Below are 6118 nucleotides of genomic sequence, written 5' to 3' on the forward strand. Positions count from 1 at the left end.
GATTTTACTATGCAGCTTTAAGCATGGTTGACATTTTTGTTTTGTTGTCGTTTTGTTGTAAAGTTAATTTGTAAGAGTCTCTCTGACCACAAAAGCCGGATTTTCCAATATGATTTCACACGTGACACACAGTATTACGTCAAACATCCCATTTTCATCTGAAACTTGTGTGGAGTGGAGTGCACCTCAACCCTCTCACACAGAGGCCGCTGGTCAGACCTTCTCTCCCTGCCACGAGGCCATCTCCTCTCTGCTCCTCTCCTGCATGGACCTCTGCTCCTGCTGCAAGCTCTCATTCTGGCTCTGCAGTTTCTGCAGGTGAAGAGGGAATAACACTGCAGGCAATGCAACCAATGACACAACCAGGGCAACATGTGACCAACAGATTCACTGTAGAATGGTACTACGGTACATCATCTGTGGTTCATTTATAACTAAATCATTAAGTGCACACAGTGCAGACAGCTTCATGATTTTGATTAAAAATGTAGGAAATTGCATAAGACATTCCACACTTGCTTCTGTTTATAACAGATGACAGGCAAAGGTCTTGCTGTGTAAATACATACAAACCAAAACCCAAACCAGGACCAAATGCTGGGACTCTTACAATCAGTGCATTGTGGAGAGTTTACAGTACAACACAACAACTCACATTGACTCTCTCCTCCCAACAAGCATGCTTTCTTTCCACTTTCTCCTGATAAATTGCCAGCATTCTCTTCAAGGCATTAAGCTTGGTCTGGTAGTGACTCCGTACTTTCACCACTGTCCTTTCCTGTTGACCCAAGTCAGAAGAAAGCCACATCTTTCGAGACAAGAAATACATTTTGACAACGTTCAACCCATTCATACTAATACAAACACACCACACACAGAAAGACACACACATAGAGTCTATCATTTCTGTGTTGTGGCTGTGTGTGTACTGTATACGTATACTGTGCTGTGCAGAGGGTTCACCTGATTCTCACGTGAGGCGATGAGAAAATTCTCCTCCAGCTCCTGAACCATCTCCAGATGTTTATTTCTCATTGCTACCATGTCATCTGCAATCTGAAATAATCAATATCAATATCAATAATCAAAAATAAATGAGAAAAAATGTGCTCTTGGAATTGCAAAAATCACATTGACATGTTCACTACATAGTGTTGTCTAGTAGTAAATAAGACTATACTGTATATTTATATCATACACAATACTGTATATGTATATTTATATATATACTTACTTATATACTTATTATATATTACTGTAAGAGTGTATAGCGAACAGCGAATCTGTGCTGAATCATTCAGTGATGCGATGGGCCACAGAGAACACTAACAATAACAACCCGAGGTCACTCCATGGCAACATCATCTCCAGGCAACAGGGAGAGTGACTGACATGTGACTCACTCCCAAGGAAAAACAAAACCTCCATCCTGCCCTCCACAACAAGGATACAGTGTCTGCCTCCACCGACCCAGACACGACTTAGTCACATGAGAAACAAAGATGGAGGGGGTCAGGATCCACCACAAAGCTCATGTCACCGGGGGGGTCAGGCGATGGCCACGCACTTGTGTGATGCACAGTTTGGCTGAGTCGTACGGGATGAAGATCTTGACGTCCATCGCCCCCTCGCTCTCCCGATCCCGCAGGTGCCGCCCGTTCAAGCAGGACGGACCCGGCTCTGACAACGCAGAGAATTAGTTGCAGATTAACAAACACCTGTATGAAGATTGCCCCATGAACTTTTTATGAGTGAATTATTCCAATGTCAACACTATCTGAAAAGTCAACAAATCAAACATTTTAAGGATAACAGCAAATCCAGTAACATGTTCACATCTGTCTTATCTGAGGTCTGAAGCTCAGCAATTTCCTCTTAGGGGTCAATAAAGTACAAGTCATGTTTAATGACCCAGAGCCACTGAGTGACCACTCTGTGATGACTAACGGCCCTCTTAGCTCTACAGAACAGGACACCTGTAGAGGTGGGGATCTACCTGCTGGTCTGTGGCCTGAGGCCTCACTCTGGTGTTTGGTTGGGAATCTACCTGCTGGTCTGTGGCCTGAGGCCTCACTCTGGTGTTTGGTGGAGATCCAGTGCTTGAACGTGTCCCACTTCCTCCTACCTTTGGCTAGCCACGATGCCTCTTGTCCTGCCAGAACAGCACATACCCTTTTAATTCAAACTGTCTTATTGCCCAGGCAGCAATTACTGTACTAATCTCTTTAACAAATGTGGTCCGACTGGATGATGTTGTGTAGAAAACCTGAGACTATCAGATTAGCACATGCCTTCTTCTGAGTGGGTTTACACTAGGTAGTGTGGGTTGAGAAGGTTCATAAGATTTCACCTTACTGTATGTTGGCTAACACACTCTGAATTAATGTCATGGTTAAGAGGCAACCAGAGGTTAAGAGGCAGGGGATTCACTCATTCAGGCGAGCGCAGAGCCCACCTCCAATGCTAGGAGTGTCAGTGATATGTGAATGTTATTAGTAACACTGCAAGACATTTCACAAGTGAGATAACAGAATTCCATTTGAATTAGCAGACTATAAAACTGATTAACAACATGGGTGGGGTTAGTTGATTTAATTTTGTGAGTTGGAGTTTACACTACTAATCAAAACAAATGATCTCCCTGAGTCTTCAGCCTTGTAAAAATGTAAAGAACCATGATATCAGATAAAGGGCATTGGAGTGCCATGAAATCGTAGTTCTGCTGGTGCTATATTTATCAAATTTATTAAAAAATGCAGTCAGAGATTCCTTTTGAGAGAATGCTTAGACCGAGACATTTCTGTGGCCCTGCCTACTGTTGGGAAACTTTTTCCTGTCTAGGAGAAATGTATGTGTGGGTGCCCTCTAGTGGCAGAGAATGCAAAATGCATCCAGACCAACAGCCAGCATCTGAGTGATGTGACAAAAAGAGGTCAGTGACACCTTAAAGCAGCTTGCCAGGTCAAAATGCAGTTTCCTCTTACAGTGTTGCTATGTCTGCTTGTGCAAAACGATGACAGAGCAAGATATTGATACTGTCTCTCACAGAAGCTTACTTCATTGATGCCGTATGCTATACAATTTAGGCTCATACATTTTTGTTTTAATTACAAGGGCCTCAAATAAGCCAGGATGTATACAGACACAACACTATGCTTCTATGAGCACTAAAAGCAATGCATGGAGATCAGAATGTCATGTAAATTGCTATCATAATAATGTCACTGAAAAGAATCACACATAACCCAGATTGTTCAATAAAATGTACACTTTATTAATGTAATTAGTGATATGTTATACATTCATGTTTATTATTGATTATAGATATGAATATCAAAATGAAATGTTACCAAGGCAATAGCATGGACAGTGTTTTATTTATCTACAATATAATCTATGTATGTCTACATCTACAAAAATGAGTTCTGTCTGTCAAGAAGGTCTGCCTGGCCTTCTCATGCAAAGAACAAACAAATCAAATAAATAAAATGTGTGTATGCGACAGCCATGAAACATCAAGTCTTCAGGACAGTTCAGTGACATAGTTTTTCAGAATCGTATTCTCTTACAGATGCCCTCATCTCTGCATTCTTGAATCTTCCTTCAAGAATGACTAACTTTGTTTGACTTTGAAATGTCTTTGAAAGATATCAGCTCTCTAGCTTAGGGTTAAGGAGCCCTTTTTGCATTCACAGTTTTTATACGGAGCCTGAATCGCAGATAAAATCATATTTCATACAGCTTAAAATGTCTGAGGTACAATGCACATTTTATCAGAGAACTGCATCTATGACCTTGGCATAGCTAGCCGGTTATTTGTCCTGTTGGAAATAGCATTATGGCTTTTTGAGTGTGTTGAGTATGTTTTATATACTTATATGATGTAGGCTAGATGAATACTTCTATGCACTTCGGCATCTGAACTTCCAGGGAGCCGCGAGACCAGTTATGAGGGTTTGTTGCTGCAAAGTTCACCTGTTTCTCTGTCCTGGTCCAGGTGAGTGTTGTGCATGGCGCACGGGCGACACGGCCAGGTGTCTGCCCGCAGGTCCGGCACGCTTCCTGGCAGATCTTCCATGGCGGGCATGACGGCGCGCGTCCGGACCAGGTTGGCACGACCCACTGTCTCATCGGTGTAGGTGGACAGGGTGGTGGTCTCCCATGCACCTGCAAAAATACAGGACAGTAAACAGCTGTCAAAAATACAGTATAGGTACGATAAGCAATATATATATACATATATATATATATTTATGTTCAAAAGAATAAAAAACAATCTGAAAATAAATTCATCAAAGGCATCTCCCAAAAGTGTCTGTTTTTAAACACAGCTAATGGTACCAGGAACTCTAATGCCTTCACAAAAATGAATTACATCACATCTGATAATGTTCTCAACATGGTGGTGTTCTGGCCAGACTCTTCAACCGCTCCTGCATTCCAGTGATCCACACCCACATCCAGTTACACACACACACACACACACACACACACACACACACACACACACAGACACAGACACAGACACAGACACAGCCACAGACACACAGACACAGAGACACACAGACACACGCGCACACACACACACACACACACACACACACACACACACACACTGTTCTGATAACTCCAAGACTGCTACAGGGAATTATACTACAGAACTGGAGAGCATCGTTCACCCCATGACATTTCCTGCTGAGTATTATTTCAAATAAAATGTTCTATCAGACATTTCATTCAATCCACAACTGTGCCCTATGATAGCACTGTATTTTTTAACCAATGTTTCTGTGATGCGTCACTTCACAGTTGATGGGCATGAAACTTCAGTATGCTGCTCCTCTTTTAAAATGTCTCTCCTCTTAGCACACAGTCGCCTGAACCCCCATCATACAGTACAGTAGGTGATGTGCTACATGGGGCGTAGTGTGCCGGAGGCGTGTGGCCACGGACGCTGAGCTGCACCTACGTTGTTTTTTGGCTGGAGCCACCGCGTGGTTGCGGAGTTTCTTCCCCATGAAGTTCAAAGACATGCAGACATTCTCGTTTCCTGGAGAGTTGAGATACATGGTGGCGGACTTTGACTCTCGGACCTAAAAAGCGAACCAAGAGAGTGCATGGTCAGGACCACAGTTTTACTCAAGTTCAAAATTACTCTTCACAATAATAACTGAGATACTGTAAGTGTTACACAGAGATGCAGAAACCTCTGCGCCGTACGTCTTTGAACACACCATATGAATGCATACATATTAGCATGTATAATCACGGGATCTAATCATCTCCAGTGCAGATGAATGAAGTGCTTAACGTCGAGCACACAAGCATCCAAACAGCTTGCAACATCACCAGCATGCATAGTCAGGCATTTCCTCACCATCAATATTTCTGTCTTGGAACACAGTACTACCAGCGCAAGCCAAACTCTTACGAAAGAAAAGAAAAAGCACCAAATCAAGTAATCTAGCTCTGCAGAGAGGCAGCTCAACAAGTGAAGCTCCATCAATCAATCAATCAACCACGACGTGACAATGCCCATGTAGCGACAAAATCACTGACCAACTATAGGTGAGAAAGTCGCATGCATTAAAAAATAATACAGACCTCTTTTGAAATGTTACCTTGATGCAATGCAGTTCTAACACCTGCTGCAGAGGGGCTGGAGGGAAACAGGTGAGCGTCCAGGGAAAACTGGACAGGGGCATCTTTTTCAGAGGAACTCAACTCTCGACACTGATGAAATATTAAACCCCAGAGTTTGGTTACGGCGGGTATTAGTTTGCCCCGCTCGGCACAGGGAGATCGCAAACCATCATCAGGTTTCCAGTGTGTGGGATAGAGATTGTAACAGGATAGTTTATAGAACTGCCCCCCCCCTCCTCTCTCTCTCTCTCTCTCTCTCTCTCTCTCTCTCTCTCTCTCTCTCTCTCTCTCTCTATGTTCATTTCTCTCTAATAAATAAACCCTGAACAAGCTACACACACACACACACACACACACACACACTACATAATCTTCCTTTGGTATATTTAATAATGGATCAAGAATGACATCCCCAACAATAAAACTGGGAATATCAGAGTTCAAGCAATTACCACAACAGCTGACCCTATAGTCT

Source organism: Sardina pilchardus, chromosome 8, assembly GCF_963854185.1.
Source record: "Sardina pilchardus chromosome 8, fSarPil1.1, whole genome shotgun sequence".
Classification (NCBI taxonomy): Eukaryota; Metazoa; Chordata; class Actinopteri; order Clupeiformes; family Clupeidae; genus Sardina; species Sardina pilchardus.